This window comes from Balaenoptera physalus (assembly GCF_965194825.1).
Source record: "Balaenoptera physalus genome assembly, chromosome: 13".
In the NCBI taxonomy this organism is placed as follows: Eukaryota; Metazoa; Chordata; class Mammalia; order Artiodactyla; family Balaenopteridae; genus Balaenoptera; species Balaenoptera physalus.
The window spans coordinates 14,523,855-14,551,338 of record NC_138892.1 but is presented as its reverse complement, the minus strand read 5'-3'; positions in this window follow the sequence as shown (position 1 = coordinate 14,551,338).

Genomic DNA, 27,484 nt, shown 5'->3' with positions numbered 1-27,484 from the left:
ATTAATTCTGTTTCAGAGTGTGGTCAGAGAGAAAGTGCTGGTGACAGGTGCAGTTTTACCTGTGCAAAGGCACAGAGGTATCAACCTGTACGGAATATCCTGGGAACTGCAAAACCACAGGAGCACAGAGAGTTGGGGTGAGGAGCAGTGGAGACCGGAAAAGTTATAAGTGATTTTGAATACCACACTGAAGGATTTGAAATTCATCTCGAGAGTTATGGGGTGACACAGAGACTTTTAAAGTGGTAGGGTGGGGACAGACAGACATAACTTTATAACTGTAATGTAGAATGATTGCAGTTACATTAAGTAAAGAAAAGTTAGAGTGGGCGACTAATTAGGAGGCTATTGCCAAGTAAGACATGATGATAGACTGTGTCAAGAAGCTACAAGTAGGATTGGAGAGGAGAGAATGAATTCTGAAACTATTTTGGAGGAAGGTTTAATGAATGATTGGGTATGAGGGATGAAAAAGAGGGATGATAAAGAAGGGTGGAGACCCCTAGTTTCCTGGGGTCTCCCAGGAACTAGGTCAGCAGGAGCTGGGACAATGAAGACTGACAAAGAAGCTGGTCTTGAGGAGTAGGGACAGAAGAGGGGAAAGGGCAGGGGAGGATGGATGGCAGATTAACTGGTGCCTGTTCAGCTGAGGGACCTGTGAGGATCTCCAGAGAAGTATCCAGAAAAGTAGCTCATTGAATATCTGAGTCTGAGGCTCAGGAAAGACATTTGGGCAGAAGATACCAAGCTGTAGGTCATCTATCTACATTTAGGTGGAGAATTTATTAGAACTCATTTGATGGTAATTGATGGAAAGTCTAATTCAAGCTACCTTAAAACAAAATAGTAAAAAAGACAGGGCTTTGAATTCTATTAACAGTATCATTGGAAAGTCCTAGAATAGTTTTGCTTCACATATGGCTGGATCCAAGGAGCCCAATGATGTGATCAAGTCTTTAGCTCATTCGGTCTCTTTGCTCTGCTTCTCTCTGTATGTTGGCTTTATTCCAGGCAAGTTTTTAGTTTTTTTTCCTAGGTGGTAGCAGCTTATTCTCAATCAATCACTTACTCGTGATATTTTATCAGGCTATCCTGACTCAGAAGACATAGTTTCAGGACCTGTGCTGGGCATGGCCAGGGCATCCCCAAAGGAACTCTCCTGACGCTTCTGGACTCAGTTGGTTTGGAGCCTTCTAGAATATCTTTGGGGTTTTGAAAGTATCTGGGTTCATTCAGTGGGATGATTGGCCATATTCAAGTCACAGTTCTTTTTCTGGTGCTAAGTGGCTCTAGTTCTACTCTGGGTAAGGCTGGGCCACCCCCTAAAAATTCTCCTGAAGTTAATGGTACTGGAATTCCAGTATTTCCAACAAAAACAGAAAGAAATAAGAAGTATGTGCTTAAATACCAGTCCTGGGTATCTTATGTTCTTTAGGCCCCTCACCAGGGCCCCCTTACCTTGCCTCCTGAGACACTGGATGGATAAGATGGTCCACGGAGGGAACACAGCACTGGTGGAAGGGACGGCCAAAGATAAACCTTGGGAACATCTACATTTAAGGAGTCGGCAAAGAAAGAAATAACAGAAAAAGAAAATGAGAAAACTCGGCGAGTTTGGAGGAGAACCAGGAGAAAACTACTTCATTTATCCTCTGTCCAGAAGAACACCAGAATTATCAGACATCCTATCTATCTTTTGCTCCTCTGTTCTCTGGAGTGCTCTACACTGGACAGTTAATTTCTTTAGAATGTTAAGTACTTCACAAGTTGCTGTAAACAGCCCCAAGGTGCACATCCAACACCTATCACATAGATTAAACCATTAATATAGAGGAAGGGAGCAGCAGAAGAGATAATCAAGCTTAATGTGATTTTTTTCCAAGCAAAGCATAAGTCAGTGAGGAGTGCTGTATCTAAATAGCATCTTAAGGCACCTCTATCCAGGAGAATTAGTTCATTTTCTCTAGATCTTAGCATTTGGAGCTCCAATACCTCCTACAAGGACATCTTTTGTTATCCCAATTATTTCTAATATGGCTCTAGCTAACTCAAGAATTAAGAGTTTAGGTCAAGTAAGAGGAAGGTGAATGCACTTATTCTGTCAGTTTCTTCATCTAAAATAGTGAGCATAATACTATGCTCTCTCAGGGTTACTGTAAAAATTAAATGACATGATGTTTGTCAACTGCTTCAAGTAGTTCTGGCATAGTGACAAACAATTATATGGTAGCTATTATAGATAACTAGATATATGAAACCCTTGGAATGTATTTTTCATTTTTCTATCCCTAGCACTTAACATTTGCCTTCATAAAGCTTTTGTTGAAGTGAGACCATACACAGATAAGCAAGGAAAATATATAGCATGTGTAGAGGGTCAAAATATCCCTCCCCGGGCTTCCCTGGTGGCGCAGTGGTTGGGAATCTGCCTGCTAATGCAGGGCACACGGGTTCGTGCCCTGGTCTGGGAAGATCCCACATGCCACGGAGCAACTAGGCCCGTGAGCCACAACTACTGAGCCTGCGCGTCTGGAGCCTGTGCTCCGCAACAAGAGAGGCCGTGACAGTGAGAGGCCCGCGCACCGCGATGAAGAGTGGCCCCCGCTTGCCACAACTAGAGAAAGCCCTCACACAGAAACGAAGACCCAACACAGCCAAAAATAAATAAATTAATTAATTAATTTAAAAAAAAAATATCCCTCCCCAAAAATGTCACTTTGACATACAGATTATTTTGTGCTGGAGGCAAATGACAGCTGCAGAAAGACTCTTTCCAGGAGCTTCCCATATCCAACTAAGAGCAGAGACTTCTGAGAAATGACTGCCATAAATCCCCTCTCCCAGGGAAGGTTCATAGTCATGAAGAAGACAGAAAGTCAGCAATGAGATGCATCTGCACAGAAAAAGCCTCCTCCATTAGTTCCCCCAAATATTCTATTTCCCTTCCCACACTGTACTGCCCTTGGAAGCCTAAACCTTTTTCTTTGTCTTATCACTTCTCTGCACATTTACTGTTATTTGTTAAGATGCTGTATAAGCCCAAGTTCTAACCACCCCTTTGAGTTACTCATCACTGTGTTTCTCCCACATGCATACGTGCTGCACGTGTTAACAAAATCTGTTTATTTTTCTCCTGTTAATCTGTCTTTTGTCAGTTTAATCTGCAAGGCCTCAGCATGGCCTCCTAGAGAACCTAGGAGAGTAGAGGAAGAGGTTTTTTTTCCTTTCCTACGTGTGACGAATGGGAATAAATGGTATGGAGAAAAATAAGGAGTGTGGAGCAGGAGGGTGGTAATTTAAAATAAAAATGTTGGCAAGGGGTGTTTCCAATGAATAGTTTTTTCTGTTACTTATAGCGGAGGGCATCCTGATGGCTATAGATGTTGCCTAATAATTAGGCTTGGTTTTTGTCTTCGGAGAGCTTGCATTAGGTGGTGAATACAGTTGAGTAACCAGAAGATAATACTATATATGTGACCATAGGAGAATGCACGGACTGTTGAAGAAGTACATAGGCATGTCAGGCAGGCAGCAGGATCAGCCAGACCACAGAATGCCTTCTGTGCTATGATTCCTTGCCTTCTTTAATGCTCCGACCCAAGCTGAGAGGAAACACAAAGTCCTCCACTGTGTTCCCTGACGAGACTGTTTTAAGACAAGATTCCCTTAATGAAACTTTGCAAAGGGTGATTGGATCATAGGGAAATAAACACAGGGGAACAACAAGTCTAGAATCTGTGCTGTCCATGTAGCTATTTAAATCTAAATTGATCAAAATTACGTAAAATAAAAAATTCACTTCTTCGATCATACTAGCTGCATGTGCTTAATAGCTACATGTGGCTAGTGGTTACTCTATTGAACAGTGCAGATGTAAAACATTTCTATCATTGCAGAAAGCTTTATTGGACTGTGCTGGCTTAGCTAATATGACTCAAGCTACCCAAACTCGAATGTGCCTATGAATCACTTGGGGATCTTGTCACAAGCAGATTTGGATTCATTAGGTCTGGAGGTGGTGCCTAATATTCTACATTCCTAATAAGCTCCCTGGTGGCATCAGTGCTGCTTATTTACCAGCCACTCTTTAGTAACAAGGACTTAGAACTTAGGGCATGTTCTCCAGTGCTTGTAGGAAATAGATGGTGCCCAGGGAGCTTCTACATAACTCCTTCCACACTCATCCTGGATCTTATTTCTTCAAGGAAGAAGACATATAGCATATTAATCCCATTGTCCCTTACAAGAGATTCACAGTTTATGGACAAGTTCATGGGCTAAAAACTCAGAATGCCTGTGTTAAATTCCTGACATTAGAAGTTACTAGCTGTGTAAACTTGAGCAAGTCACTTAACCTCTCTGTACCTTAGTTTCTATCATCAAAACAGGGAAAAAGACCAATATTTTGTAATGTTGTTTGAAATTTTGTAAGTGCTTTATCAATGTTAGCTACTATATTTATTAATCAAATAGGTTTGATTGCAAAGCATATTTTCTCATATATCTGCTCTGTGCTAGGGACTAGGAAATATAGATATGATCAAGACAGCCCCTGACCTTGAAGGGCTCCCAGGTAGAATTGTAGATGTCTGGCATTGGTATAGGTCTTTTTGGGAATGAGATGTTATGTAGTTTGTTTGATAAATAAAAAAGATGTCTCATGATGTTAGATGGAACATTTCTATGAGAATCTATGCTGCTCCATTACCTTGATGCTCAGTATTTCTGCTGACATTATAGGGCAACCCTGCTTACAGCTTAACTAGTTATATAGGGTACCTTTATATGCAACTGGAATATATGTCACCAGGTCTGCACAGAGTCATATCCAAGGAAAGGCAGGCCAGTAACTAACATTAGTAACAGCAAATTTATGTTTTTACTGCCTTCTCTTATTTATTTATTTATTTATTTATTTATTTTTGGCTGTGCTGGGTCTTTGTTGCTGCGTGCGGGCTTTCTCTAGTTGTGGCGAGCGGGTTCGTTGCAGTGCACGGGCTTCTCATTGCAGTGGCTTCTCTTGTTGCAGAGCACAGGCTCTAGGCACATGGGCTTCAGTAGTTGTGGCACATGGACTTAGTTGCTCTGTGGCATGTGGGATCTTCCCGGACCAGGGATTGAACCCATGTCCCCTGCATTGGCAGGCGGATTCTTAACCACTGCGCCACCAGGGAAGTCCCGTACTGGCTTCTCTTAAAGAGTGTTCCAGAGGATGCAATTTACAGCTCAAAGCAGTGCTTCTTAAAATCTTTTTTCCCTATTCGTTCAATTCCCTTTCTCATTCTCATTTCCTATCAAATCTTTACCTGAAATAAACCTTGTGATTCTTTCCTGCCTCTTCTCCCAATTTCCCACTCGTGCAGTAGACCCAAACCTTGCCTCTCTCATCTGCCCATCCCTTAATGCATGAACTGTTTCCTATGACTTCCTCTTCCTCCGGTCTTGATGTTCACAGGCCCCACTGCCTTCCAGAAAGTTCATGCTCCTGGCCTGCTCCACATCTTGCCACCTTCTGGGAGAGGAAATGTAATTCTAGCTCTCACCACTTTGGGGTGGAATCTGTCCAGTTCTCAGATTACAAAAGAGAGTTCAGAAACTGACCCTGAAAGCAAAAATTCTTCCTTCTTAGAGAGAAACTTGGAGGGTGTGGTAGACAGAATTCTAAGATGTCCCATAGGATCCCCGCCTCCTGGGGTACATGCCCTGAATAACGCCTGGGAATGTAAGCGTGCTGGATTTTACTCCTGTGATCAGGTTTTGTTACATGCATACTGACTTTAACAAAGGGAGATCATTCCAGGGGAGCTTGACCTAATCAAGTGAACACTTTAAAAGCTCAGGGTTTTTACAAATATGACATGGGCATAGCTATGGACTGATTTATTTATTGGTCAGGGAATAGAATGTAGCATCCAAAAGTAGGTCCTAGTATATATGGTAATTTAATATTTGACTAAAGTTGTGATTTTACCAAATGAAAAAGGCTGAGTAATTTAATACATGGTGCTGACACTACTAGCTGTCCAAATGCAAGAACAAAATTGGATCTTGCTCTTAAATCATTAAAAGAAACCTTCTAGACATATTACACACATAAGTTTGGTAATAATCATTGTCTTATAGTATAATCTAAGAGACTATGAGTACAATCTCAGGCAGGGGAGATCTTAACCAAGATTGGAAACCCAGAAGTTATTAAAACCATGTAAATATATTTGAGCCTTTAAAATTAAAATCTCATGACAATAAAACCAAAGATAAGTTGAAAAAAAAGTAGTCACATAATGATACTTCAGTGATTAATATCTACAATAAAAAAATGAACTCTAAAAAGTAGACAAAAAAGATAAATCACCCAAAAGGAAAATGAGTAAAGGATATGAATAGGCAATTTAAATAAGTGCAAATAACCAAGAAACATGTGAAAATAATAAATTTCACAGAAATATGGAAATGCATATTAAAATAATAATACAGTCACTTTTCTCCAAACAGACTGCAAAAAAATTTTAAACCCTCATCTTTTTTTTTTTTTTTTGATGGCCAGAAGTTTGTCATCAGTGTATTAACAAGTTTTGAAGATGAATAAAATTTAACAATTATCAATAATAAATTTTAACCAATGAAATAGGGGGAAAATAGGATAGGCCTTTTTTTTTTTATAATATCTTTACTGGAGTATAATTGCTTTACAATGTTGTGTTAGTTTCTGCTGTATAACAAAGTGACTCAGCTATACATATACATATATCCCATATCTCCTCCCTCTTGCATCTCCCTCCCATCCTCCCTATCCCATCCCTCTAGGTGGTAACAAAGCACCGAGCTGGTATCCCTGTGCTATGCAGCTGCTTCCCACTAGCTATCTATTTTACATTTGGTAGTGTATATATGTCCATGCCACTCTCTCACTTTGTACGAGCTTACCCTTCCCCCTCCCCGTGTCCTCAAGTCCATTCTCTGCGTTTGCGTCCTGTCCTGTTCCTCGGTTCATCAGAACCTTTTTTTTTTTTTGGATTCCATATATATGTGTTAGCATACGGTATTTGCTTTTCTCTTTCTGACTTACTTCACTCTGTATGACAGACTCTATGTCCATCCACCTCACTACAAATAACTCAATTAAAACCCTCATCTTTAATTGTTAGTTTGCATGTGGGGAGAAACATCCTCTCAAACGTTGCTGATGGTATTAGGAATTGCTTTAACTTTTTTAGAAACAAATCATTGAATAGCTATTAAAATTAATGTATATATAATTTACAATTTTCAAATTGTAATCTATATAAATGTATAATATGCATTTGTTTATATTTATAATGTGCATTATTTTAAAAAAATAAACCACATGGCAAAGCAAACAAACCAAAACAGACCAAAGCAGAGGGTTTTCTCTTGTTGGTCACTAGGAAGAAGCGAGAGAGGTGTGGTCCTGCTGACCTGGAAGAAGCAAGATGTTGTGAACCATCTATGGGGGCCACGTGGCAAGGAATGTGGGTGACCTCTAAGACCTAAGAGAAACCTTTGATAAGGAAATGGGGACCTCAGTCCCACAACCACAGGAACTGATTTTGACCAACAACTTCAATGAGCTTGGAAGTTGATTCTTTCCCCAGAACATCCCAAAAAGGAACAAAGCCTGGCTGACACCTTGATGTCAGCCTTGTGAGACCTTGAGAAGAGACCCCAGCCATGCTGTGGCCGGACATCTGACCTAGAGAATTGTGAGCTAGTAAGTGGGTGCTGTCTTAAACCTCTAAGTTTGCAGTAAATGGTTACCTGCAACTAATATAGAAAACTAAAACAGAGGGAAAGGGAGGACAGATAAGATATGGAAGCTCATAGATGAATCATTTTTGTTGCGGTTCTAGATAAAAAGATTACTGGTCACACAGTGCAAAGGCTAAAGGCTGAATGGAGCACTGATGGCAAGTGCTGACAGAGGCCACTCGAGGGACCTGTGGCCTGGGACAGTGGGAAATGGACTACGTGCTGGTGATGGATGGTAGAGTTGGGCAGCTGGAGAGAAAAGGGAAAGCCTTCAGGTAAGAGGATTGATCTAAGGAAAAGTGTGTGGGCAGGAATATGCAAAATGTGAAGGTGTCTTGCAGGAGGAGTAAGGAGGCTGCTGGGGACCCTGCCTGGCTTCCCCCTTCCTTTTCTTCAGCCATTTCCCTGCACTTTCACACCTCCAGGAATTTACACATGCCCCTTCCTCTGTCTGTAATGCCCTTTGCCTTTTCCTCACTTGTCTTTCAAGACCCAGCCCAAAACTCTTCCCCTGCCCACCCCCTAACTTCCCAGTCTCAGTAGGGTTAATCCCAAACCCAAGGTTTTATAGCTCAATAATGGAAGCTGGGAATCCAACAGCCTTACTTGTTCAACTATTCCACATTCATTGAAGAAAGGGAAGAAACTCTTTGCTAGGTCAATAATCAACCTCAAAATTTAATCCTTCTTTTACCTAATTCTCATTTCCAGATGGTGGGTTTTCTTAAAGCAGGGCACACCGTAACCAGGCCAGGCTGGCAGCCCTAATTCAGTAGGAGCCCTTGGCTGTGAGTTTCTAAAGCAGCTGGAGCTGTGAGGTGCTGCCTGAGGCCCCCAGTGAGAATTCCAGGGCCCCAGGCTCTTCCCACAGGATCCTTGATCATGTTCTCATTTCCTCCTCCAGAAACATGGGGCTAAAATAAACCCAGAGGCTGAGGCAGGGGTGAGTCAGCTCCTAGAGTGGAGCAATCGCTGCATGACTGCTCCTTGTAAGAAACATCCCCCTTGAGTCTGAGTTGTTTATGCCAAGAGCTGTAAGCCTGAAAAATGAGTTCCCCTAAGATAGGTTGGCAGTAGGCTCCTCTTCCTGGAGATGGCATGGTGCTTCATAGCCTGGAGACTTTCTGTGCCAGTGTAAAAGGAGAGGCACACACCCCTCTGAGCAAGGGAAGCCTGGTGACAAAGGAAGAGGTGCTTGGGCTGGAAGCCAGGTGACATGAGGTTTAGTCCCAGCTTAACTGCTTACCGGGTATGTCAGGTCATGTAACACCCTCCACCACTGTGGGTCTCCTTTTTCTCAGTTGCAAAATAAACATGTAAGCCCAGATGATTTTCAAGTTTTCCTCTGGCTTTGGCATTCTTTCAGTTTATCTGAGCAACTCCCCAAGTGCCAGGTCTCCAAGATCATTCTCAGGTCCCAGCTGGCTGGTGTAGGATGTTAAAGATGGAGAAAGAAATTCTGAGGTGGCCCTCAGCAGCCTTTGCTCGACTGAGACAGTCTCCATTGGGACCCACTGATCTGGCACCTCCACTGTGCCAGGCATCTGGGAAACAGCTTGGGATACAGAGGAGAAAGAGACAAGGTCCCTTCAAGGACTCATTGTCTACCACATGAGGGTGTGAAAAGAAGATGTAGACAACAAGAAGATGACCGGCAGCGCAAACTCTTTTGCTAATCCCTGACTGAATGATACACGCAAGTATTAATAGCTCAGAATGAGGAATAGAACACAACATTCCACGTGGGCTTCAGTGGGAATTCAGTTCTGTTACTAGATTTTCCCCACCTCAGTCAAAAGATACAAGCACCCCAATGTTCATTGCAGCGCTATTTACAATAGCCAGGACATGGAAGCAACCTAAATGTCCATCAAGAGATGAATCGGTAAAGAAGATGTGGTACATATATACAATGGAATATTACTCAGTCACTAAAAAGAATGAAATAATGCCATTTGCAGCAACATGAATGGACCTGGAGATTATCATACTAAGTGAATTAAGTCAGACAGAGAAAGACAAATATCATATGATATCACTTATATGTGGAATCTAATTTTTTAAAGATACAAATGAAATTATTTACAAAACAGAAACAGACAGATATAGAAAACAAACTTATGGTTACCAAAGGGGAAATGGGGGTGGAGGGATAAATCAGGAGCTTGGGATGAACATACACGAACTACTATATATAAGATGACCAACAAGGACCTACTATAGCACAAGGAACCCTACTCAATATTCTGTGATAACCAGTATGAGAAAAGAATCTAAAAAAGAATGAATATATGTATATGTATAACTGAATCACTTTGCTGTACACTTGAAACTAACACAGCATTGTAAATCAGCTATACGCCAGTAAAATTATTTTTAAAAGTTTTACTGAGAAAGAGGTCAGTATGAAATGACCAGAGAGGTTCAAAATTCATTTTCTTCAAATGATTTAACATTTAAACATCCACACAGTTTTCTCCAGACAGCAAGAATAATTCAGGATTGGTTACCATACTGGAGTCTCCCCATAACTGAAAGACAAATAATTCACACACAATGATGGGGGCCACTCAACTGAGAAACCACTTCTAATACCAAGAGTAAGATACTGAATAATTCCTAAAGTGAAAATTCTATTTCTGTTGTGCTCATCTTCTCATATATTTACCGTAGTCAGCATTTCCAAAATGTCTTTCAACCATTTAAAAAATATTTATGACATTGCATTTTAAACCACATTTAAAGCAAATGTTAAAATTTAGTTACATATTTTAATATTCTCAAGTACCATGAGGCTTCATTTAGTTTTATGATTTTCTCCTTAATAAGATTTTTTGCCTTCAGGCTTTTGTTTTGAAGATTTAAAAACAAAATAAGTAAAAATTAAGATATCACACATACAGAAGTTGAATAAAACATATACATACAGAAGACTGAAGAAAATATATATAATATATTATATAATATTAAAATTATCATAAAGCAAATACTATATAACCACCTATCAGATTATGTGGTCCTATAGATTCTTCTCTTTTTCCATCTAAGCTTATCTAAATTGCACATTTGTCATTTGTAACCACAGTCGGTGCTCAGTAGGTACTCATCCTAATTGTGATTCAGTGATTCATTCAACAAACATCCACTGAGTTTGTATCCTGTGCCAGCTCTGTGTCAAGCACTGGAGAAAGGAAGATAGCTGGGACATGATGCCCCATCCCAGGACCAAGGGGGAGTCAGACGTTAAACAGACGAAGCTGAAATTGATTACCATCCATGCCAAAGGAGAGCTCTGCCCAGTGGTTCAGGGACACAGAGGAAGGAGTGACTCATCTGAAGAAGGGAGCATTGTCCAATCAGCATGGTGGGAAGAAAGTGGGTTGTTCCACCACAGGAACCTGATTAGTCAGTTATTGGATTCATCAAACATTATTCACCACCTGAGCCCCTCCTAAGTGTCAGGCACAGTGTTTTGCCATTTCACATGAATTATCTCAGGTACTCTCCACCACAAAATGTGTGTGACTATTCCCATTTTATCAGTGAGAGAGTTGATGCTCAGAGGAGTGGATAACTTGTCCAAGACCACACGATTACTGTCAACTTCCCAACGTCCACTCCACAACATCTGCAGGGGCAGGGCTTGATGAGTGGAACTATCCTTGGAAATAGGATGCCCATTTCCAGTTGGAGAACCCAGGCTTAAGCCAATCAGTGCAGAGCATTCTGCTGGCTACAGGATTAGTTCAGAAATGAGCATCAATTTTAATCAAAAAGGTGCAAGGGAAAATTTTCTGTGGCTTCTGCAAATATTGTCTTCACTCTTTAGAGAAAGCCTCAGCAGGAGATAATCTCATCCTCTGACATTTCTATGTATGGATTTGGGGTCTGGGGATGCTGCAGCGAGATAATCTCATCCTCTGACATTTCCGTGTATGGATTTGGGGTCTGGGGATGCTGCAGCGAGATAATCTCATCCTCTGACACTTCCATGTATGGATTTGGGGTCTGGGGATGCTGCAGCGAGATAATCTCATCCTCTGACATTTCCGTATATGGATTTGGGGTCTGGGGATGCTGCAGCGAGATAATCTCATCCTCTGACATTTCCGTATATGGATTTGGGGTCTGGGGATGCTGCAGCGAGATAATCTCATCCTCTGACATTTCCGTGTATGGATTTGGGGTCTGGGGATGCTGCAGCCACCTGACTATCAGCCTGAGGTGACACTTGTGCAGGGGGTGGGCCTGACCAGGGGAATCGGAGACCACTGGATTAAGTCAATCCTGAAGCTTCCAGTTCTGTGGGCCAATGGATGTCCTTATTGTTCCTATCAGTCTGTGTAAGGATTTCTGCACAGCCAGCAAGGCAGGGAGCTGGGCTCCAAGTCCAAGTCCAAATCGGGACGACTCCCCAGTCCACGCTTTCCTACAGTGCCTGGCTGCAGACATGGCTCTTCTGCTCAAGTTGTTTACCATCTGGCAGGAGGCTTTTGGCATTCTGCTGTAGTGGCAGGTTTGATGCTCAGTCACAATGCCAAAGGGATGGTGGTTTGAGTCATTGTTTATCTGTTGTTCTAATTCTTTCATAATAAATATGCATTGCTTAGATAATAAAAACAACAAAGGGGAAAATTCCATGTGAGGCAGAGATAAACAAAAAAGCTCTGCTAAGAAAAGAAGGCTTATATAAAGGTAAAGCTGTATGATGTATGTTTGGCATGTTTTTAAAAAAAGCTGAACAGGATCAGGCCAAAGACAGGGGCAAAGCATCCAGCCTTTCATCCCACACTAGACACCAGTTCCCTTTGAGACCGGATTATTAATTAGGAGGAGCTGGCTGTAGCTATTAACAAACTTCCCTGATTTCCCCCCACAACAGAGGACCTTACATAGAAATGCCCTAATCATGACAGCTTCTGAGGGCCTGGGTCCAGCTAAGAGAGGTCCTAGAACTTTAATAAGAGGTCCTACAAATTCATGTAATTCTCAAGACAGAGAAAGCCAGAGGAAATCTGCCGTACCTTGGAAAGCTGGCTTAACACTGTGTTTTTATGTGGATTTGTTCACCTCCCTGCTTCACAGTGAGGTCTTAGGGACATAGACGCTCTCTCTCTTTGACAAAGGGAGACCCTAACAATCAGGGATAGTGAGGTTGTACCGTAGAGACAGAGAGTGATAGAGGGATGTTGAAACCACAGAGAGGACAGCCTTCTGAGGAGGTAGAGGGCCCTGCCTAGTTGCCAGTCAGCACCAGCCGCACAGAGGGGAGGAGTCATTTTGGGGAAAGGAAAACTCTGAGTGAAGGTTTACCAGGAAGCAGATGGAATTTGTCTGTTGTGTGGTGCTAGTACAGGCTGCTTTAAGGCCCTCATTAGCTTTAGGCTTTCTCATTTTGGTTCCTCACTCGGACAAGTTAAAATGCCCCCTACATCCCATGATAAATGGAATTTACACATGATAAATTGTAAAAATTATAAGTTGTAAAAAAGTTATAAAAGTTGATATGATGCATTTTGTAGACACACTAAATGAAACACCTATTAATTTAATTTTACTGCTTTCATATTTCAGGGCCAACGATTCTGTATTTGAGATCTCAGAGATTTCCCTAGGCCCTTGGAAAGCTTGTAGGTCTTAGATACTGTTATCACGGAGCTTAATTGCTGAAACAGCCTTAGTGGATGAGAAGGACAGAGTTGTCCGTCTGCTGGGCTGTAGGCAAGGAGCAGATGCTTTGATCTCTGTTTTTCTCGGTGCCTGGCAAATAGCAGGGAATTCAGTGACAGGGAGCTGATTGTTGCTCGGGAAGGAGAGGAGGCTGAACTCAGATCAGGGTTGGTCTTTCAGGCAATCAGGTGGGTGTTTAGGCCAAAAGCTGCAGGCAAGAGGGGGGCCGTTCTACGCAGGAGTCTCGTGCATTTTTCTTAATTTCATTTTTCTAAGTATAGGGCAGTGACTACAAAGATAACTATAAAAAAATCTCTCTATGCGTCAGGCACTGTGTGAGTCCCTGTTACATACAATGGTTTCAATGAAGTCACAAACAACCCTGTGCAGTAGGTAGTACTTTTTTTTTTTTTTTTTTAATTTTATTTATTTTTGGCTGTGTTGGGTCTTCGTTTCTGTGCGAGGGCCTTCTCTAGTTGCGGCGTCTTCATCGTGGTGCGCAGGCCTCTCTCTGTCGTGGCCTCTCTTGTTGCGGAGCACAGACTCCAGACGCGCGGGCTCGGTAGTTGTGGCTCACGGGCCTAATTGCTCCGCGGCATGTGGGATCTTCCCAGACCAGGGCTCGAACCCGTGTCCCCTGCATTGGCAGGCGGATTGTCAACCACTGCGCCACCAGGGAAGCCCCCAGTAGGTAGTACTTTTATTATATTTGACAAATGGTGAAACTGAAGCTGGGTAGGTGAAAGGACGTGGAGAAAGTGACGCAGCAGAGCAGGAACTCAAAGACTTTTGTCAGACACGAAGAACCAACCCTTCCCTAGTGAGTTTTCAAGTGAGTAGGTGAGTGCTGGGTGGAGAAGGGCTAAGGCAGAGTTGCTGAGAACTCTTTGGAGCCCATTTCTGAAAACCTGGTTTCTTGGGATATCTGTCTCCTTGGCAGATTTCCTTTCTGTTCCCCTGCAAGTGCCCTGCTGAGCCTCCGGCTCCGTAGACCTGACCTCAGCTACCTCTTAGTTGCTAAGGACAGATCATCTTGCTGGGCTTTGCCAAGGGCATTAATAAAACAGTTCCTGTGATTATAGCCACACAAAGGTAGGCAAAGAAATTACTCTGATTCAAAAAACAGAAAACCACTCTCCAGCTGGAGCCCAATGACTGACCTTCCTACCCCCAAGGGCATAGGCTAAGATTCCTTTTCTCCCCATTCATTGGATTAATTTCAGCCTCATAGACAATCCCAACCCCCAAGCCATGTTTACCTGCTGTTGTTTTTAACCTCAAACAACATCGTAGCAACAAAGCTCAGAGGAAAGATCACAGTGTCTGAAGTCAAACAGACGTGTTCATAACCCAACTCATCCTCTTGCTAGAACTCGGATTTTGAGCAGGTTGCTTGAGGTCGGCTTGCTCATCTGTGGAGGGTTGGAAAGGTATTAAATGATGCAATAGAAACCTTATAAATGTATTAAATTACCTGGGAATTCATATGCTTTTGAAGGAAGTGTGAGGCAGTGAAGCAAGAGAGATACCTTTATTTTCTCCCAGGGAATTAAGTGGAGGACAAGGAACAATTTTCAGGCTAAGGGAACAAACAGTGCAAGGCCCAGGGACAAATGAAGTCAGAGCTGGACTGCCAATAAACTACAGGGAAGGGATTGAGGGGAAGTAACTTAAGACTGGAAACTTCAGGCAAATCCAGATAGTTCAAAGCCCTATAAGGACTTAGCACATGATCATAAAAGAAATGAGGTGTCACTGAAGGGTTTAAGCAAAGAAGTACCATGACTTATGTTTTTATAACTTCATTTTGCCCGGGTAAAGAAAAGATTGCAGAGGGTCAAGGCTAGAGGCAGGCAGCCCAGTTGGGAGGCTGGTGACCCAGTCCAGGGAATAGAGTGGCAGCCTTGATGGGGAGATGGAGGTGGGTATAGAGAAAAGTGGACAGTTGTGCCACGTGCTCATTCTGTGGCTTTGGATAACCTCACTAAGCCTCAGCTTTTCTTCAGTTGTTTATGGAAGATAATAACAGTATCCTCGTCCCAGAGTTGCTAGGGGATTAAATGAGATCATGCATGCAGAGTACGGAGCACGGTGACTGCCACACCCTGAGCGCTGGCAGGATGGAAGCGATTGTTATTGTCACTGGTGGTGGTAGCAGGGGTCCTGGAAACATTACGGGATGCTCTCAGGGAATGCTAAGGTTACAAACGAAACAAACACATGGGCAGCGGGTACCAGAAAAAGCCCTTTTCAAAAATGAAATCCTGGTTAAAAGGTACAAAGGGTCCTGGTGAGGAAGGAAGTAGAGAGGGGAGGAGGGCTGTTGTCTAAAGAGGTCAGTGTGCCTGCTTTGTGAGCTCTCCTGAGAATTAGGCACAAAGAGAACGTGTCCCAAAGGTGGCAGATGGGGTGAGCGGGCTGAAACCCCTTTGAAGAGGGTCGGGAAAGAAAGCTTAAAAAACCTCCAGGTTGGTGAAAAGGCTATTTTTTTTAGTTTGGTACGAGAAGCCCACAAAAGATGTATATACTGTAACCTGAGTGTTCCTTGCCTCCTCCCTCCCTGCCAGGAAAACTAATCATTGAGTCAGGAGCATGGAAGCTGAAGCTGGCTGGAGGAAATAAAAAAATAAAAATCCAAGAGAGAAGGAAAGTTGGTGAGAGAGTGTCTTGCTCTGTTAAATACATTCAAGTCACATGGCTCAGACAAATGGCATGTGAAGATTCATTTCAAAATGGGAATGTTTTTATTGTTTTGTGGGTTTTAAAGGAATGTATGCTCATTATAAACCTCTCAGACTGTTGAGAAGGACTATTTTGAGCACTAACTTTGTGGCAGGAACTTGGCATTGAGCTTCATATGAATTTATGCCATTTAATTATCACCCCACACTTATTGTGTAGGTAGTATTATTTAACCATTTTACAGCTGATGAATTTGAGGCCAAAGAGGATAAGTGACTTGCCCGGAGTCACACAACTATTTCTATGACTTGCTAGTTTGGGAGAGTTACTTAACCTCCCTATGCCTTTTTTTTTTTTTTCTCGCGGTTGTTTAGTGGGGATAATAACATAGTGTGCACTCAGACACAAGCTGTACTCTGATTCAAAACCTGATTCTCCATCTTACTAATTTATGTCTTTGGGAAAATCACATAACCATGTGCCTCAGTGCCTCTTCCTTAAAATGGGGGTGTTAATAGTACCTCAGATTATATATCTCAGTCAGTAGAACATGGAACTCTTCACCCCAGGGTCATGAGTTCAAACCCACATACCTCCTTTCTGTTTCTAAAGGAGCAGTGACTATCATCTACCTATCTACCTGCCTATCTATCTGCCTGTCTATCCCTATCTTCCAAATCCTGTGAAAACTCCTCACATTAGCAAACTAGTTGTCAGGGACTCTGGGAGATATAGTTTGCATTCAGTTTCTTGGCCTCTGTGACACAGAGAAGCACATAGAAGGGAGAAAAGGCAGCGAGTTGCCAACAGATGGTCTGGTGCAGATCTTCGGAGTAAGAGATGTTGGACGAAGGACACATACCGCACCCTTGGTCGTAGATACTGTACGTAATTTTCTCAGGTTACCCCTATTATTTTTTAACATGTGAGAGTTCACCGGGAGCTTAATTTGTTTGAATAGCTTTAGGGATCTTGGAGGTATGGAGACAATTCCTGGGGATACGGGAGAATGTTTCCATTTTCAAACAGATGAGGAAAATGGAAGTCATGAACTATAGTTGGTGAGCTTGGTGGAAATTCTGGGAGAGTTTCTAGATAAGAATACCAAGAAGATGGCACGTGAAGACTTGGACGATAAAACAGTGGTTACAAAGAAGGATCGGAGGTTTACTAAGAACAAGCCATACTCACCTTCTTTGTTGGTTTGTTTATACATGAATTATTGGGAGGATGACTAGAGACATGGGCATGTGGATTTTCGTGTGGCATTTTCCAAAATCTCATTATGTCTTTGTGAACAAATGACCAAATATTGACGGCATTACTGCTGAGTGGTATCAAACCTGAATGGCTGTGTCCTGAGATTGCTGACTAATGGATTAATGATAACCTAGAACAAAGGTCTCTGTCGAGGAGTTCTGGCTTTGGTCTTGTCCAGTTCCACATTTTTATCAATGTTTCATATGAGAGCATTGATGGTCCTCTAATCAAATCTGAGGATGCACCAAGGCTGAGAGGAAGAACAAATGGATTGCATAATAGAATCAGGATTCAGAAAACTATCAATAGCCTGGCATGAAGGGAAGAAAAGAGGCAAGTTGAATTGTGCTAGAAATAAATCTAAAACATTGCCTCTAAACCTTCAAACGCTATAGTGAGGGTAAGTGGGAGGGATGGCTTAATAGCAGGCTCTGAAAAAAAGGCTAAGGTCTTGCCTTTATGGTAAACAACGTTAGACTGTTGGAACATACTGAATTGTCAAAATCATAAAATGACACTTTGGATTGCATTTATAGAATATTTTTGGATAGAATAATGCCAGGCACGTAGTATATGCTCAGCAGATACTGTTTAAAATAATGCGTGATTTAATGTTTTTTCTGGAACACTGTGTTGAGTGATGCATGCATTCACTCAGCAAATATTTTTTGAGAACTAGAGCCAGGCTCTGGTTAGGTGTTGGGTACACATCAGTGAACAAAATCTCTGAAGAGAACTGAAACATTTGTTGAGCATCCAATATGTACCAGATACTCTGTGAGGTTGTAAAGATGAATATAGTTCCTGCCTTCAAATTCTTTTTAAAGATACGAACATATAATCACAACCCAGAAATGTTACATGCCATTATAGCTTTAGAAAGAGGAGTGGTTCTGAGAAGTGTACAATTAACTCACTGTAAGAGGTGTCTGGGAAAGAGTTGCAGTAGATGGGACATATGTGAGGTTTTTTTGGTGTGTGATGAATAGATATTTGCTCATTCTTGGTCCCATCTTTATGAATGTGTCCAGAATAAGACAACTAGAATTGTGGGTAAACCTCAAACCTGCAACATATAAGGTAACAGAGGAGGAACTTGGATTTTCTTTAAAACCTGGAGATGAAAAATCCTAGGAATAGGGCCGGATTAATGGACATGCAATATGTGAGATGTTGTTATATGAAATGAATAGTGGTCTTGTACTGTGTGGACACAAAAGATGCCTTTAGGATACAGCTGGAACAGACTTGGGTTCACACAAGGAAAATCTTTCTGATGGTAGTTTATCAGTGGAAGGATGTATTTGCAAAGTAGGGGATTCCTTCTCTTTGAGGCATTCAAGTAGAAGCTGGAGAGGACTCTTCAACATATGATGAAGATGGACTCATTGATTTGTGCTTTGGACTGAATGGCCTCTGAGGTCAGGTTTAGCCATGAAATTCTATTTTATAAACTTCCATACACGGCATTTAACAATTTGTATCACACATTGCTATTTTGCATTATGTGTGAAAAATCATTGCTCCTTAAGTCAATTTTGGACTTCCTGAGAGCCTGAGAAAAGACCTGGATGGTGTATTAGAGAGAACATGGATTTGAAATTTGTTACAATACCAATAGGCTGTGTTCGTTTTGGCCAAGCTTTTTGTCTTCTCTACAACTCAACTTCCACACCTACAAAATGAATGGAATAAAATGTATACTATTGTGTTGCTGCGAGGATAAGTTATAGTGTGTGGGTAAAGCATCGTGAACAAAGTAACACGCAAAATGGATGTACATATAACGGTAGTTATATTTATTCCATATATATATATATATATATATATATATATATATTGCGATCCCTTTGGAGCCTGGCATTAAGGAATACATGGATCAATTCTGTCTCCAAAGATACCTGTTGGGTGAAGGCCAAATGCTAATTGAAATATTGGGGCCCAGCAAGTCAGAGAATCAGTGGTCACTGATTCTTTCCCCAAGGAGAGGAGGATTTTGCTCTGTCCTTTTGTAGCTCTCTCTGCTCCTTCTTTACATTATTCTTTCTCTCTCTGGCTCTCCAGTGTTCTTCACTTTAGGTCCGGAAGCTGCCTGTGGGTAGATTGGTGGATTCTGAGCACCCTCTAGGGACAATAGAGGGATTTGTTCCACTTGAGAGAAGACAGATTTTTCTCATCATTCAGTTGCTGGTGCAGGTGAAATGTGCCAGGAACAAGTGAGATGTGGGCGGAGGGAACAAGCGATGGAGGATCCAGCTTTTCTTAACCCACTCCTCCCTATCAATGCACTTTTCTGGCTGCTTATATATCCAACCCCCAGCGAGATCTGAAGACAAAGAGCCACACAGGATTCAGAAAAAAAAAATCCTTTCCTGAGCATGGGTAGTCAGCTGGGAGTACATTCAACAGGACAATAACTGAATCTCTAGTGAATTCTGAAGAGGCCAAAGACTCAGGGCCAAGGATCTCACTAAATATGGTGCCTGAATTACCTTCTTGGACCACTTAGGTAACATACCCTGTTCAGTTATCAGAAGAAGGGAGAGAAGAACTTATCCAAGCGCAGTGAACCACAGAATGCAATTTTAATTATAAAATTCATCTTCAAATATTTAACCTCCAGTTCTTTCTCACACTCAACTCTTTTAAAGTTCCACATCATTCCCGTCACTAAATAAACCTGAAGAACAACAAATTTCCTGAATGTAGAGGGGAAGAGTGTGAGGGGTCAGAAGAAAGGGGAGAGAGGGGATTGTGGTGGGTAATAATGAGGAAAGTGTGATAAGACCCACTTCAGGATCGTTATACCTTGGATAATTAGCAAGAGTTATTAACTTACCAGAAATCAGAACACTTATATCCATTCCTGAAAGAAAATGATGAAATAAATTTCTCAGAGTGAGAACGTTAAAACAGTAAAGTTTATCAAAGAAAACATAGAGGAATTTATTTCTAATTTGAATTAGGCAACTGTTTTAAGTAGGACACAAACCCACTAACTATAAAAGAAGATAAATGAGACTTTCATTTAAATGAAGATCTGTTCAAGATATACCATTAACAGAGTACATAGGTAATCCAGAGAATTAGAGAAGAAATTTAAAATTTATATGTATCTGATAAAACATGTAATAGTAAAACTTAAAGATTTCCTGCAATCAATGAGAAAAAGATAACCCAATTTAAAAATGGACAAATAGCTCATTCTCAGAAGAGGGTATCCACATGGCCAGGAAGTATAGTAAAAGGTGCTCAAGTAATTACTCTTCAGATAAATGCAAATTAAAATGACAATGATATATCACTTCACACTTACCAAAATGGCCAAGTTTTAAAATATTAATGCCAAATGATGGTGGCAATGTGAAACAACCTGAATTCTCATACATTGCTGGTAGCAGTATAGAATAGTGTAACCCCTTTGGAAACTAATTTAGCAATTACTACTGCAGCTGAATATATGCCCACCCTATGACCCAGTAATTTCACTCTTAGGTATATTATACACAAGAAAGATGAGTGCATACAAGATGAGTGCCTGGGTCCACTATGAAAATACACAAATATGTACTTAGTAACTTTATTTACAAATAAAAGAAAAAAAATAATGCAAATTTTAGGATAGTAGTTATTTGGATAAAGGGAATGCAGGAAGGGATTATAAGAGGCTTTTGGTGTATGGCAACACTATACTAATTTGCCTTGGGTGGTGAATACATGGCTATTCAGTTAATTATTACTGTTATTGACTGATATTTTATGTGTAGTTAATTTAGGGTATTTTCACACTTAAAAAAGATAAATTGTTCTAAAAACTGCTGTGTAAATGTGGGAACTCACTTCCTTCTTAAGCCTCAGCCTCTCCATCTGTTAATTTATCGGGATGGGGTGCAATATTCAAGGTGTCTTTCTGTTCTTACACACTATTGTCCTGGAACCATTGGGAAGCTAGGCAACACGAAGATGGAAAATAGCCCCAATCGGGATATTATAAAAGATCCCTGGGCTTCCCTGGTGGCGCAGTGGTTAAGAATCTGCCTGCCAATGCAGGGGACACGGATTCGAGCCCTGGTCTGGGAAGATCCCACATGCCGCGGAGCAACTAAGCCCGTGAGCCACAACTACTGAGCCTGCGCGTCTGGAGCCTGTGCTCCGCAGCAAGAGAGGCCACGACAGTGAGAGGCCCGCACACCGCGATGAAGAGTGGCCCCCGCTCTCCACAACGGGAGAAAGCCCTCGCACAGAAACGAAGACCCAACACAGCCATAAATAAATAAATAAATTAATTAATTAAAAAAAAAAAAAAGATCCCTGATCATCAGTATAAATGGTCATTAATTAGCAGAATTGGATATCTAGACATGTGCCCTAGTACAGAAGCAAAGCCTTCTAACTTGCATGTATCATCTTGCAAGAGACTAGACTTGCAAATAATAAAGGAAATTGGTTAATAATGCATCTCACTCAAAACCTTGAAAAACAAACAAGTGAGACAAAACAGGGCATTTGAGGAATCACTTACCAGAAGAGCTTCCATTCTCAAGTTGTTTTCCTCGGGGAAGATGGAAGAACTCTCTGCATGTGGATTGTGTATAAGTGCTCTTGTTAATGGCAACGTCTATGCCAGATCCCCAGAAAACCCAGGCTGAGGAAGAACCTTTACGTATGAATAATTTACTGGCGGGCGCAATCTTAGGGCACCAATTGTGCATGAAATTGGAAGTTAGGCAAAAGAAGGAGAGCAAATAGTGGTACATTCCCATGCCCATCAAAGCTTTACAATAACCACAGCTGATGTTAGATTCCACAGGAGCACAAAGGGGCCTTGAAACTACTGCAGCTCAGAACCATCCATTGGAGAGAGAGATGAGAAGAAACATATCTTCCTGGCTTCCCCCTATTTCCTCTTTTTCACTGATTAAGGTCTCTGTGAGGGATGGGTAAGCTGAATAATGGCCCCGAAAGATAGCCACATCCTAATCACTGGACACATAATTTATCATATGAAAGTAAGCAAAAAACGCTGTTCAAAAGCTTGCTCTGAAGATTGCACAGGAAAACGTTCATGAAGGGTTTTGCAACTTTAAAGTTCCTGTGGAAGTTAACTATCATTGAGGGTGGTGTTGGTGCTTAGAAAAAAAATCTGGAAAATATGAAGACAGAATATATGATCTCCGCTATCTTACCTGCTGTATTCATAAAGGGCTCAAAATTTATGGCAAAAAGATTTTTTTCTCTTTAAATATTTCTTGCCTTTTTATGGTTCTAATAATATATATTATTTATATATAAATAAAAATAAGTGTGTAGATTATAGACTTTTCTCATAAAAGGGGGCAATTTTAAGTGTAAAAGGAACACTAGTCATAATTGTAATGCTACAATATGAAATTGCATCAGCCCAGTATACATAAACTGGGACTGTTCCAAGCCATCTAAGACAAGTCTCCACCTTATGTATAATATAAGTGAATTGTGGCAGTACCAGGAGGCATGTTTGGCATATAAAATATTTGATAAATGTCACTTTATTTCTATTAATGTCTTCTATCTCATTCAGTAAGTTTTATTTACTGAACAAATGAAAGAATAAAGGACCTGAACATGTCAAGTAAGTGAAACCTATGAGTTTAGATGGGTATGAGTATGAGATCAATTTGTAACAATAAAATTGGCAATATTAATGGCCAATATTCATTTTGTGCTAGTGGATATGATAAATTCTAATTGTTTCATTCTTTCAAAATGTTATTGAGCCCCTTAATGTCTAATACTGGGCTATGGGATTTAAATGCAGGGCAAAATAAAAGTTGCAGTCTTTCTCTCATGGAAGTTGTAATTTAGAGGTGGAGAGTAACATTAATAATGTTTTAGGAGATATAAATGAAATTGTAATAACATAGGAGAGGAGCATGGTGCATTAAGAATGTAAGAAAGAGGGTTGTCCAACCAAGCCCAATCATCTCTGGCACAGAAAGGCATCCCCTGGGCCCTCTGAGAAGTCATAGATGGTGGTGGAGGTGGTAGAGATGGGAGTGGTGAGGTATGGGTGTCCCAGGCAGTGGGAGAGCATATCCAAAACCATGAAATAGGAGAGAGTACAGCAATGTGTGAAAGTAAAATGTATGTATCTGAAGTCCAGCCACCAAGGGGAGAAGAGGAGGGAAAAGTGGCCAAAAATGTTGAAAAATGGAAAACTGCTGAAGGTGTAAAGGCAAGTGTCAAGGTAATTATAGCTGCATATTTAAAGCTTCCTGTGACTGCCAGGTTGAGAAGTAGTTGGCAGAAGGTCTGGCTATGTGTTGCCCATGAGAATGGAGAATGTATTAGCAGAAGATGGTATTAGTTGTAAATGTGGGAAAAATGAAAAATTGATTTTATAGGAACCTTAGAAGGTAAAATTAATAGGTTTGGACTGGACAAGCATGGTGAGGGAGAGACTGTTGGCATGTCTGGGTTGAAGGTCTTGGTATTTGTTGGAAGTGGAGTAATGGAATAAAGATGAGATGGGAAGGAAGAGGCAGGTCATGCATTCAGCTCCCACCCATGGAAACTCATTGTTGAGCTTCATCTCATCATTGTTGGATAATTATTTTTTTCCTCTAGAGCTCTCATGAGAGAAAGTTTATATTTATGTATTGTATATTACTTAGTTTAAGTCCTTCATGGGTAGAAACTGAGTTCCGCCAATTCCTATATGCCCAGTAACAGAACATTGCTTAGTTCATTGTTGACTTTGAAGAGAGACAAAGAAGGAAAAAGGAAGGGTTGGAGGGAGAAAGTAATAACCCCAGGGGAAAGCAAGCCCACAATTAGTCAGGATTATATTTGACTTTGTATGGCAGAAATTTCACTACAATGGCATAACTAAATGAGAAGTTATATGAGAAGTTTATTTGTCTCACATAACAATATGTCTAGAAGAAGGAAGTCCAGGGCTGGGTCACCTGCTTAAGGTAATTGTTAAGGAAGCAACTTTTCTCTATATTCATGCCCACCTTGCAAATGGGGGGATATAAGATACTTCTGGTGTATAACAAAATTTCTACTAATTGGCCTGAATGTTAGATACACAGATATTCATTTTATTACTGTTTACACTATATTGATGTTTTATGTGCAGGTTTTTTTTTAATCAATTAATTTATTTTTGGCTGCATTGGATCTTTGTTGCTGTGCACGGGCTTTCTCTAGTTGTGGCGATGGGGGGCTACTCTTCATTTGCGGTGCACAGGCTTCTCATTGTGGTGGCTTCTCTTGTTGCGGAGCACAGGCTCTAGGCGTGCGGCCTTCAGTAGTGTGGCACGCGGGATCAGTAGTTGTAGCTCGTGGGCTGCAGAGCGCAGGCTCAGTAGTTGTGGCGCATGGGCTTAGTTGCTCTGCAGCATGTGGAATCTTCCCAGACCAGGGCTCAAACCCGTGTCCTCTGCATTGGTAGGCAGATTCTTAACCACTACGCCACCAGGAAAGCCCTATGTGCAGTTTTAATTTAGGATATGCTCTACTTTTAAAAAAGCTTTGAGCTTTAGTTCTCATGATCACAGTATGGCTGCTGCAGCTCCTGCTATTATACCTGTAGACCAAGGAAGAAGAAAAGGGAAGGACAAAGGGCAAAAGCCAAGAGCCAAAGAGTAAATTCAGTTGATCCTTCACTTAAATAGACTCCTCAGAAGCCTTTCTCACTTACTTATCATTGGCAAGGATTGTTTTTATGTTTCTTTGATTGGTGTCAAATTCACTTTTCTTAATTGCTCACTCAATTTTATGGACTTCCCCTCATTCTATGATGTTGTAGGAAATGTGTGAGAGGGGAAATTATGCTCATTAGTTTAGACTTACATGAGGAAGGGAGGAGTGCTATTAACACCAAGCCATCTTAATTTCCATAAAGCAAATACCCAAAGAACATAATTTGAGTCGTTCCTTTTTCAGATTCTGCTTCATTCAGCTTGGATTCCAGCCAGACCTTGTCCTCCTTCTCCAGACGCACAATGACAGTTCCCAAAGCATGTTTGTGACTGTCTTTGGCTTGGGCTTGCTTCCATCTGACCTGGATGCCGTTCCTCATGAGTCCTATCTTCACAGATCTCTGAAACAGCTCATTGTCAAAGGCAAAATTGTACACACCAGGGGTGGTGCAGCTGAACACTCCAGTGGTCAGATTAAAGTGGTCCTGCTGGTTGTACAGGACTTCCTTGAAAACAACGGGCTGGAAGGGCTTTGGGAGAGGTTCACTAAGCTTCACGAAAAAGGCAGATTTTGGTGGCAATGGGCACCTCTCAATAGCTCCAGGTGACCCTCTTTGTCCCATTTTTCCTGGATGACCTTGAGGACCTTTACACAAGATATACAGACAAAGGAAGGAGGTAATTCTGAACTCATGCATTTTATGATCAGCATACTTCTGTCTCCCTCCCTCCCATCTACCTTTTTTACTTATGATCTTAAAGATTCCCTTAAAGTTTCTCTCTCTAGTCTGTGGGACTATCATCCAGTGCTTACTTTTGTCGTAGCTTTTACCACACTGAATTGTAACCCCTTCCTTAAGCACTTGTGTCCTTGACCATACCTGTGCCTCATTAGAGTGCCCAGCTTGTAGTTAGCATTCAAAGTATATTTTCTGAATGCTAAGTGCATGAATTGTTTTTCTTAACTTATCCCAAAGGCAGAACCATATGTTTTCTTTATTATAAACCATATAACTAAGGACAACTTTCTGTAGGAACTGATGCAGAAAAATCCAGAAATCATATTGTGCTATAGCTAAAAGAGCACAGATCAGTTGTACTGAAACCCACATAAGCGTTACAGTCACCCGTGGAGCTCAAAAGGCTCACTGATGCCCTAGCTGCACTCTGCTTCTTCTAAATCTGAATCCCTGGATGTGGAGCTCAGGTTAATGATGTACACAGGTCAATCTGATGGAAATCATTGTCCTCAGGTATCCAAGTGGCAGAGCAATTGTTCAGAGTTGAATGGCGATCTAATCCCCAGCCAGTTGGTATCTTTTCATGATACCACCTTGCCCCTGATTTTGTGGGAATCACCACTGCTTTAGTGTGAAATATGTGCTGCCACACTGCACAGAAATAACAATGATATTAGTAAGAGTACATCTACTTAAGTGCTATTCAAGCTATTTTCTCAAACTTGTTATCCTGACTGATAACCAACCATATAGGCACCATTGATGTCTTTGTTAGAATACAAAGTTACCTTACTCTCCCAAATACATGACTGAACTTCAAAATTAAAGAACAAACTGAGTATTCATGCATGTTTTGTATGGTATGCTCTCTAAATTCACCAGGTTCAACCATTTTCTCTAATCTAGCAAATAAGATTTGTCTCTAAATGTTTTACAAGTGAGTTATTTTTCACATTGCGTTTGCATGTTTGTGGGTGTGTGCATGTGTGCATGTGCATGTGTGTAGCTGAGTGATCTTTCTTACCATGTGAATCAAAACGTATCTCAATTTAGAACTTACTATGTTTTTCCAATTCTAGAGGAAGAGCTAACTAGTGGGAAAACACTGGGTCTCTAGCCAAGAGCTGGAGTATTGGTGTGTAAATTCCCACTGAGCTCCAGCCAAACATTAATTCTTCATTCAGGGAGCACTTCTTGTTGCATAGTTGACTATGTGTCACCTGTCCCATTGCCAATTTCTCTATGTATATTAGATTGAAATATTTACAGTGTCAGTACTTCCCTGATTTTGCCCCACAAAACAGCAATTTTGAATGGTTTAACCTACTGTAAATAGTAGTAGGCAGATGGAATCCCTTTCTTGGAGATCTTTTCAAAGTACAAACCAACTGCCTCAAACCCAGTTTGGTCCTCAGCAAGGTGGTGAGAGCACGGGGATGAATTTGTGCTACAGATACTTTTCCCCATAAGAATTCTCCCACATTTCTTTATACATACACTAAATGAACCTAATATATGTTTTTGTCCTTGCCCCATGGCATGCTGTGTATGAATAGCAACCAGAGTTATAGTTTTGGGTCTCCACTCCAGTGGTATATCAAATATCCTGAGAGCTTTCTAAACATATGGGTAATTTGCATCTATTCCCAAGTTTCTGATTCAGTAACTGTAAGA